This window comes from Bombus bifarius, unplaced genomic scaffold, assembly GCF_011952205.1.
Source record: "Bombus bifarius isolate JDL3187 unplaced genomic scaffold, Bbif_JDL3187 scf7180000008311, whole genome shotgun sequence".
NCBI lineage: Eukaryota > Metazoa > Arthropoda > Insecta > Hymenoptera > Apidae > Bombus > Bombus bifarius.
Genome location: NW_022884584.1, coordinates 31795 through 43163, shown reverse-complemented (window position 1 = coordinate 43163; position 11369 = coordinate 31795). Strand labels below are relative to the sequence as shown.

General features: G+C 41.4%; 1 pseudogene; it reads left to right on the top strand.

Annotated features, from left to right (window-relative positions):
- Positions 1–5137: 5137 nt before the first annotated feature.
- Positions 5138–6103, top strand: LOC117212516 (annotated as a pseudogene).
- The last annotated feature ends 5266 nt before the right edge of the window (positions 6104–11369 follow it).

Below are 11369 nucleotides of genomic sequence, written 5' to 3'. Positions count from 1 at the left end.
AGCCTTCCTTGTTACTGTTTTCTGCCACGGATCCATCGGTCGCGGGTCTGGTACTGTACAAAGAGAAACTTAGAAACGAATTAATCGTCGTGCATAATGTCTGTTATGATCGATGTCATGATGGATGTGAAACTTTCCAAAGTGTCTAATTAGTCGTCAATTGAAGTTGATTTTGAGTTGATAGGGCGAGCCAATAATTCAATGTTTCCCCTTGACAAAAGAGATTGTATGTTGATGTCACTAGCGGGTCCAGCCGTTGATACATGTTAATCAACGTTATGATCGAACCGACCGCGGGCCATCGTTCGATAGATCTGTAGCGGCACTCGACAACAAATACCGCCACTCGACACTAACTAATACCGGACAACGGTAGCGCAGTGGTTAGCGCCTTAGGTTACGAACGTTCGAGACCCGGATTCGAATCCCGACGCCCGTAGTCCGATGTTTCTTCCACGCATGTAAATTAGAAAAAAAATGGCAGTACCCCAGCAGTGACATCTACAGCGAGCATCTACAATCATCACGGACAACACATACACCTCAATTGCAAGTTATGGAAATAAAATTTATACTATTGTTAACTAGATACAGTGCCTTAATATATTATATGTGCCCAGACATGGTTTTTTCTGTTATAAACAAAATTACAGTGGAATAAACTTAAAATTTTGTGGTATCAAGCAGGATCCCTGTGGCGGGTCTGCCCCGTGCTGACGTCCACGTCTCCGATCCAGTTAGCGGTGTCTAGTAGACGATAGAGTCGGCTACCACTGCCAGGGCAACCCTGCTCTCCCTTATTGTCTGGAAGAGCAGGTCTTGTGCCCGTTCCGATCGCCCCAAATTGGTCTGGAGGAGCCGCATGAATCTACTTTACCAAGTCCATATCCATGGCCTCTCCCCGGTCATCTGCCACACTCGTGATCCCTTCCTCTTCTTACGGTAGATCTCTCGCGTTGCCGCCCTGCCTCCTGTCCCTAGCAGGCTCCCGAATCCCGCTCATCTCTTTAGTTTTCGGCGGAACGTATGCCGCCCCTCCCATTCCGTGGGTGGCGCGCGCACCGAGCGACTCACAGAGCTGGCACCTGGGCACGGAGGCAGGGCAGCTCTTGTCCTGATGCCCGGCGCCTTCGCACCTGTAGCATAGCCGCTCCCGGTCTACCGTAGATCCGCAGGTCGCTCTCACGTGTCCCAGTTCTTAGCACATATAACATCTTAGGGGCCTCTTCGGGATGGCTTCGACCCTCGCCATTGACCAGCCCACAAGAGCTCTTCCCGCTTAACTTAGTTTCCGCGCTGTTGCTGTCGGACACCTTATCCAGGCTAACCCGAGACCACCTCTGGAGGTCCTGATGTCTCCTACTCGAACTTCCAGTGTCTTGCATCCTCCAGCCCTCGCCAGTGTGTCCTCCTTGCTCCTCCTTGTCGACCGAGATGTCGATCCTAGTTACCCTCAGCTCCGCCGTTCTTGTTGGGGCCGCAACTCTCACCGTGGTCGGATCCAGGGCTTATGCCAACCGTGTTGCAGGCGCGAGTGCCTTCTCACCCTCTTTTTGTCCCCGGGAACTTCTAGAATGATGCCCCCAGTCATCGCCATCTTGATTTTGATTCGTTCAATGCCGACTTCGGCTAGAGGGACTTTCTGTCTAGCCACGTGATCTCGGGTAGTTTCCGACGTAACCCGTGCGACGGCCTTGCTGTCGCGCGTAGCAAGATGTCTGTGCCTGCCCACACGTGCTCCGAGGCGTACTTGTGGGGCGTTTCTGCCGGCGATCGTCCTAACCTGTCTTCTTTACTGCTTGGTCGACAGGGCTGAATTTTTTTTCTTGCTTTCCTGTCCCATCCAGTTCTTTCCTCACCAATTTTCTTGCGCACTTTGTACACACGCACTGAAACAACACTCTGGTCCACTTTTTCTTGTCGCCTTTCCTTATTTTTACTATAACTTAGGCTGCAGAGTACGGAGCGACGTAAACGCGTCCTCTCTGCATGCTGACATCTTTCTTTCTTTCTGTCTTTCATAAAGTTGCAACATTCGGCAAAAATTTTGTATATTCCATAGTATTTTTAAATTTTTGTTATAAACTTGGTAGACATTAAATAATGCGCAGTTTGTAAGATGTAAAACTGTTTTGTTTGTCAATTGTTTTTCATGACAATACGCTTCTCGTGTATTGCATAACAGAACTGATATTGATCAGCGAGATCAACACCATTCATAAATTTATTGTACTCTGGTATACAATTTGGTTTTATACTCTTTCCTTTTTTGTTTCTTTTATTTATACATTCAACCATATTTTTCGAATGTATTGTAGGTGTCATGATTATCAATTTTTTTTATTAAATTAGATGTTTGTACCAGAATGCTTTTTTACGAGATTCTATAGACTTCTTTTTTGAAGTATTAGTTTCAGTATTAGTTAGAACATTGTGGTATTCCTCTGTTTTTTCTTATTTTACTTTTGTGACAATGCTCATTATTATTAAAATCCTAATACTCTCATAATTGTTGGGATCTGTTTTTTGTAATTATGTTCCCGGAAATAGATGTATATAATAATGGATGATTAGACCAATAGTCGAATCTTTCTAATTCTTTTACTGTTCTGGCAAGAAATCCTAAAAATATTTTCATTTCTTCAATGTTAATATCAATCCAAACTTTATTCTTCTTTGGCTCATTTTTATTATTATTATTTTGTTGATAATAATGTAAGTTCGTTTCTGTTACAACTAAATTAAACAAACTAACACTAAGAATCATTTCACATCATACATTATGTCAATCATTTCACAGTTGACATTATGTCTAAATTTGTGGATGGTATTTGTAATCCTGTTTGTTTCAGGTAGGTGTGGAAGTCAGGATCGAAATCAACTTGTGATCATTTACATTCCAAAAAACTACCCTTATCACTTTCAGAGTTACTAATTATCGGTCATTTTTTGAATCGTCTCCCTACGATATCACTTTCACTATTGGTATTATTTACTATTCACGTCTAATGATATATTATATTTCTGCATCATTGAAGAACATTTCTAAGGCTATTTTATAACTTTAACAGTAATAGATATAAATTTTCGAGATACGAAGGCAGCGAAAGACATTGAAATTAACGGAAAAAACATCCGCTTAAAATATTTTTACAAGAAACTGTCTGATAAATTAGGAAGCGCGAACAATGCAAGCAATTGTTTCTGTAAAAATAGTATCAGCGTATCCAGTATACATTGGTATATAAACATTGGAATGGCGGGAAGAAACCATTTCTCTACGCCTTATAAAAATAGCGAAACAAAGTCCGACGTACATGATAGCGGCCGATAAGCGATGACTCACAAAATCACGCGTAGTGCGGCCGTCAATGTATTTATTCAGTTAGGAGTGAATATCATCTATGTTATCGGTTTGGATTCGCTTTAGAATTAGGTTAGGGCAACGGTTTTGATTAAGTCTCTGCGAGGCGACCGGTAACGCTTCCGTGAAATAACAAGGAATTAATTATAAAAATATTAGAAGAATGTAATTAAATGATTGAAAGATGAATTAAATATACATAATTGATATTATTTTGCGAAATAGATTAATTGTTATCATTTACGCAAGAGTTACTGACCGCCTCGTGGCGGTTGGATTGAAAAAAGTGACCGAAGTCCAAATCCAATACACTGATGATATTAACTTTTAATTGAGTTACAAGTTATAACAACCTAATATACGTACGTTATACCACTATATAAAGCCCACTGGTTTTAAGCTCGTCCGACTTTCCGTTCATAAACCGGCAACCGGCAATCAATACTGAAGCGTACTTGTCAATGGTCGCCTACTTCATTCACAAAGAACCGTGTATCAGGGAACATGAAAATAAGGTGTGACACCACAGTAATGATAATCGAAGAGAGGAAATGAGAGTACTCATATCGTGTTTCTTGTTGTTTCACAGTACAGGTGCTGCACCATGCGGCAAAGTACTGAATTTAACTAACATTAGTATATCATACAGGAACCTATAAAATTAGAGATCTATCCTGTTTGGTCCAAATTTAGCATATAGAAGAACCTATGTATCTAAGTTTAAAGTTTGGAATCTGCTCTGTTTGTTTGCACATTACCATAGACAAGAAAATATTGAGTTTCATACTACAAGTATTCTATTTAATTGCACGGTTCTACGAAAAAATCTACTCTTCTATTCGAGATAAACAAGTATAAGAACGACAAAATCATGCAATAATGAAACTAATTGTAAGTTGCCTAAGAAAGGGGAATTAATTGTTTACTATATTTTTGAACGGTAACACATATAAAGCAGGGTTAGAAATAGTAGAAAATGTCAGAACATAATAATTTATTAACAAAGAACAAAGAAAATAAATAAATTTATGCCGTCGAGAAAATGCCAACTGCTCATCACTCTTCTTTTTGACTCTTGAAATCTGCCTCCTACTTTCTTGACGTCTTCTCGGACGCGGATCTTCCTCGGCTTTAACAGGAAGCTCTTCTACGGATGCTCCTAGAATCATTGAAGGAACTGATTCTTCAGAAAGTGTGGTATTCGGAGCACGATTGTTTTGTAAGTTGGCTTCATAGTAATCCTTTTGCCTCGCGAATAAGAGAGTTTTCGCGGTCATCGGAAAACTGAACCCTCGCTTTCTGGGACGAAGCGTCCTGTTCTCGGGCGAAGATGTCGGGATTCAGCCTCTTTTTCTTAATTCGTCTTTCTCTTTTCGTACGAGTATATTAGGTCGTTCGAAAAGTTTCTTTCGTTTTATTAGGAAATAATGGATGCACAACATTTTCCACATTATATTAGTTTATCGAATTACGTATAATCCATTTTATTTTATCAAAATAAAGATCTGAACGTACGACAGATTAGGTTTCATGTTTGTATAAAGATGCATCGTTGTAAAAGGCGTGTCTGTAAAAAAACACACTTTTCGGACAATCTGATAGACAACTGCATCTAAAAGAAATAAAACTGGAAGAGTAAGACATTGTATTATTTTCAAAAGTATTCACTAATATTTATCTTTGCAGTAACAGAACACGATTATACATACAGTGAGTAACTTTAATATTCGGATCGAGCAAGGCAAGGAGTATGCCGCGATCGAGTGGGCTGGGATGGTGGTGGTGGACGTATATGTCTCCATGAACAGTGGCTTGGTCGCGTTTGAGGAGTTCCTGGCCGGGGTTGGCGATTGCGTGAGACGATACCTTTCACGTCAGGTCCTCGTCCTGGGAGACTTTAATGCTCACTCCTCGCAATGGGGGAACACAAGGACAGATGCTCGTGGCCGGGTGCTGTCAGACTGGCCTGCGGGCCTCGGGCTTTTCCTACTTAGCAGAGGCTCGACCAGCACATGCGTGGAGAGGATGATCCGTCGTCGATATTACATGGAGCCCGTGGGGCAGCCGTACAGGACGATGATGAAGAAACTGCGTCCGAGGGCCCCACCGCTGACGGCAGATATGGATCCGGTATTCCTGGAGGAGGTCACATCGCACGCTGTTCCCGCCACAGGAGGACAGCCCAAGGCAGCCGCGCACTACCTCGACTTGGACAGCGGAGTGGAGGGAGGAACTAAGGGATGCGGAGGAGGAGATGCTGTATGCGGCGAAGAAGATGGCCTCCCGCAACGTTGCGCCGCGACCGGACGGTGTCCCGGGACGGATATGGGCGGAGACGATGGCGGTCATGGCCCCCAGACTACGTCACCTATTTACAGAGTGTCTGAGGGAGGGAGTTTACCCTCGGACATGTCGCATGGCGAGGCTGGTCCTGCTGTAGAAGGAGGTACGACCGACAAACTCGCCATCCGCATATCGTCCGGTGTGTCTACTGGATGAAGTGGGCAAGCTCTTCGAAGGAGTCATTGTCGCCCGTCTGAAGGCCCACATGTCAAGGCCTGGTTGGCACGAAAGCCTGTACGGCTTGCGGCGGGGCCGCTCAACGATGGATGCGGTGAACCGGGTACGAGAGATGTCACGGGCGATGGTTTCCTGGGGTGGGGTAGCGCTGGCAGTCTCTTTAGACACAGTCAATGCATTCAACACCATACTCCGGGACGGGATATTGGAGGCTGTTGAATTTTTCGACATGCCTCCCTATATCATTCTTGTCATACGGGCCTACCTGAGCGACAGATGGGTCGGCGACACCGGTAAGAATGGAGAAGGGCGGTGGCCCGTTGAGCGCGGGGTTCCGCAGGGTTCGGTTTTAGGTCCGATTCTGTGTATCATCGTATACGATTCGTTGTCCCTTGCCTTCCCAGACTCAGGCATAGTGTGTTACGCGGACGACACGTTGGTCTTGGTCGGAGGACGCTGGTGGCACGAGACGCTGCGCTCGACGGGAGTACGAAGACTAGAGGAGCCGAAGATCAAGCGAGAACTCTCCCGCCGCCGAGCAGGCGGCCCGAGACGTTCTGGGGGAAGTTAGACGTGTGGTGTGGGAGCGGTGGCTTTCCGACCTATTCACCGAAGACCAGATCCGGTGCCACCGAGCCGTTAGATCGGTGCTACCAGACTGGAAGGCTTGGGGAGACCGCGGAGGGCTTCCACTGTCCTTCCGGATGATTTGTCATCACTGCGGTGAGGCCCTACGCCGTCCTAGGTGACCATAGAGGCCGACACGCCGAGGAGGATCTGGACCTCCTCAGACTTGCACGACGGCCCAGGGGATAGCGTTGAGATGGATGGTCTCTCCCAATGCCCGAACTGATCAAGGAACGACTCCCTCAGACGGGAGAAGACGTAGGAGCGCTCCGGCAGTAATCCGAAATTTTTCTGGGTCCCGGGCATTCCAGCTGAGTGTCAGGCGGTCCACCGTGGGATTTTAGTCGGTATAATCCGACACTACCCCGCCGCTTCCAAGCGGGGGGTGCCCATGAGGATTTTCCTACGTATAAAAACAAAAAAAAAAAAGAAAGGAAAAAGAAATTATACTTGAAAATGAAATTGAAACAAAAATCATTGAATTCTTAAATTTAACGGATATTTATTTCTTATAAAATAGTGATCATTCTTACAGTTCATTATCATAAACTAAAACAAATAAATTACACGCTTTATTTTCCAACCCTCAGCACGGAATTATAACTTCATTCATTAAATTATGCTTTACTTAATTGAGAAAGCTTGTAAGTCTATTACAATTAAATTCAAAATTAATTAATCGACTGTTTGCGAGCTGCTGTTATTTTCCGAACAAGATGTATAAGTGGGACCGCTATTAATTGCGCCCGTATTTTCCAAATCGCCATAAATATCATTAGATTTCAATTATTTTATACTTCTTTTTTCGCTTAATCGCTTTCAACACTTTTGTAGCAATTCCACGTATATTCTGAAAAATGAAATTGGAAAGCTTTTTCTAAGTTACTAAATCTTTAGTGGTTTAGAATACCAGTCGGAGATGATCGGCAAAGAAAACAAGAGAATAATATTATCCTCATGCGTATACAGATAATACTTGTTATAAAGAATACTACAATAGAATGTCGTTGTTGTCAAGACTCTAATGCTACTTTTTTCGTTTAGGTCACTATTTCCTATGGAGGTCACATTCTCATGGAGGTCAACTCAATCAGCAAAAATCCGGGCTCGTCAACTCCTATGGAGACGCAAGCCGATAGGATTGTGCACCTGGACGGAGTGTCTTTTGACAAAACCGTGATTTTCATGAATCGCTACACTCTTAACACTTTGACTGCCACGCCGCAAGCACATGTTACGCTCAGGACGCCACGGGAGTATTTTTATTATTCAAAGCATATAATGGTAAAATAATAATAAATTCATGATGTAAGACAACATTCTTCGCCAATCGACCGTTTATATTATTGGTGGTCACAGGTGACCACTGTGGCGCCCTGGTAACAACTGACAAAATGTTTGCAACATAATATTCATAATGATAAACAATTGTTACCTATATATACTATATAATATGCCTAAAATTACAGAATTACATATACTTGAGAGAATGTAAGTTTATGGAAGAGGAATGGGAGGAAAAAGTTTGCAACAAATGGTAACGGAGTGTGGCATATCCGAAGAAGGACTACCAAGCTATCAGAAGATACCAGCTAAAATCTTGAAAATTCGATACGAATTCGATAAAATTGTAGGAAAAAGAAGACATCCGTTCGTCAAGGTCGATGAGTTATCAGAGAAGTTAAGAAAAATCCCTTCATTGGTATAAGACAAATAAAGCTTTCATTTTATATGGCCTGTTTTTAGAACAGCTGTTAGAACATTCAATTTAAACGAATGTTAATTATGCAGACCGAGATATATCTCGTCTGATAATTTATTTAAAATGTTTCATTATCTCTAGTTAAAGACTTCATGTTTTGCGATATTACTATGTAATAATTTCGTTAAATGATACATTTTTACCTAAGACCTGCACCAACTTTATTCTTCATTGAATGGACTCTCGACATTTATAAATATATGTTCCACAGATGCAGAAATTTCCTTTCCATAAAACATTGATCATCGAAACAACTAACAAAGTGTGGAGCTTCTTTATACATATAATGTTACGACAACAATGTTAACGTAACTGCTGTACGTAATCATCATGATCAAAGACATCTTAGTACATGGCATTTAACGATACAAGAAATGAATGGATACCTTAGTGCCACTGAAACAAATATTTGACGACGTTTGCAGGAAGTATGTTTATGCTTTTCGGAGATGAAAGGACATCGAAGCCTCCCCCTGGAACTTGGGGTAATCCCCTAACATTATAATCTAGAGTCTACTATAGCTGTAATTAAACAATCGTAGTTATTCAATCCGATTGTAATTGTTCGAGACTAGTGACAGTGAGTTTTGGCTCGAGGCGACAGTCTGTCGCCCAACGTAGCCGCGGTCAAGGGATGAACGCTTCGTCTAACAAAGGCATACAATAATTTTATAGCTCTCCTACAAACAGACAAACAGTCCTTGTCCCAACTACGAGACAATAGAGGAGACCTATTTTTCAACGAACGACGTCTCCCACTAGCAACTTTCCCTCGAGGGCGGCTAGCATCTGTTTCTAACCATCGATAGGGAGATTGACCAATTAGCAGCAACGCCAATTTCCCTTACTTTCGGAACGAAGGCTATCCTCGACGAATCCGATGGTCTCGTGTCCTTAGACACACCCCATCATAGTTTTCCTCTGTGGCATCATCGGGACGGAACTACTATATAGAGAGTGGGATTCAAAATCTTTTAAGGGACCATAGGTCACTACGTACAGTCAATCTGAGAGTAACTGGCCAACTGTCAACAATCCATAAATTCTTTACCTGCACACTTTGTTAATTATACCATATCACTCATTTATATTTTAAATACATTTGGTTCTGTAATTCTGTTTAATAAATATCACCTAATATTATTTCAACATAAACATTGTGTCTTCCATAGATTATTTATCGTAATTTTAAGATTAAATTCTAACAACGTCATTAATCAAAAAAATCTTTTAACGTGCATCATAAATATACATTTGTTCTCAATTCATACATATACATAAATGTACCATGTAGGTAAATGAAGTTGAGCAAAGTGCAACATTTATTATGTTACAGCTAATAAGCTGTTCCGTATACTTCCTTACAGTATCCATTGTAGAGATTTGAAAACCAATGCCGGCACATACGCTGGCACAGGCTTTCGGCGGAGTTCACTATAGTAGGGAAGATTGTTCTTCACGAATATCTCGGCTATTAAGCGAGTCTACCCCTTATATGTATAGAAAAAAGATATTCGAAATGCTGAGCTTTCCAACATATCTAAAAGTCATCAAAAGCGGTGTCTAGTCAGCTTTTTACAATTTAACAAAAAGATTAAAAAATGCTTTTATCCGGTAAATAACTTTCGTACTCTGGTTTATCATTTACAGACTGTATAGTATTAGGTCATCCCATAAGTTCGTGCCGACTTTTGTGTATACATTTCATATGTCGATTTATAAACATATGGCGATAAGGGACGAATGCACTTGAGCTTAGCTGATCAAGAACAGGCTAGAGCAGATTTTCGTGGGTATAAGATCGTAATATAGTGAACACAGTGACTTCTAACAGTAAAAAATCATGAGTGAAATGCGTATCCATTTTCTCATGTTATATGAATTTCGGAAAGGAAGTTCTGTAACAATTGCCACGAAAAACATATGTGCTGTTTACGGAGAAAATGCGCTTTCATTTCGCACCTGTAGGAAGTGGTTCCAACGTTTTAGAGCTGGGAATTTCTGTTTAGAAGACGAGGAACGCTCCGGGCGTCCTCCTCAGACAGACGAAGATAAAATTCGGGATCTTGTTGAAAAATCACGAAGTTTGACAGTTCAAGAGATGTCAAATGTTCTGAAAATACCTAAGACAACGATTCATAGGTGTTTAAAAAAAATGGGGATGGTGTCAAAGTTGGACGTTTAGGTGCCCCACGAACTTACGGAACGGAACCGTCTTGAACGAACGACAGCGTGCATGTCATTACTTGCGCGTAATAAACATGAGCCATTCCTTAAACGCCTGGTAACTGGCGATGAAAAGTGGATACTTTACGAAAACCCTGAACGGAAACGTAGCTGATCCCAACGAAATCAGCCACGTCAACGCTGTGCAAAACCAGGGTTACATCCACGTAAAGTTCTTTTGTGTGTATGGTGGGATTATAAAGGAATACTGTATTTTGATCTTTTATCTAGTGGTGATACCATTAATTCAGACAAATATTGCACTCAGTTAGAAAAATTAAGGGAAGCACTAGCTGAAAAACGACCAGGTTTAGTGAATAGGAACAACGTTATCTTCTATCACGACAACGCTAGACCGCATGTCGCGAAAAGCGTTACAAAAAATTGTCTGTATTTAATTGGGAAATTTTACCACATCCCCCATATTCCCCAGACATTGCCCCATTTGATTACCACCTGTTCAGAGCATTACAACACTTTTTAGTAGGTAAAAAATTTGAAAATATTGACATTCTCAAAAATAGCTTAGAAAATTATTTTAAAGAAAAACAAGAGAACTTTTATCGAGACGGAATAATGGCCCTACCAGAAAAATGGGAAGAAGTTGTACAACGAGAGGGGGATTTTTTCATGAAACTGAAAGGTATATAAACAATCTTAACATATATAACCGCTCGAAAAACGGCACGAACTTATGGGATGACCTAATAATTATGTTACAAAATTATAAATGCTTATGCCAACTTATACTTGCAAATATGGCATAAATTATTCTCCTTTGTAGATCATTCTACGTTCTTCTTCCTGCATTAACGTCAGATAATGTATATTACTTATGACTTAGAAGTTTAATATGGTGTATATTTTGTA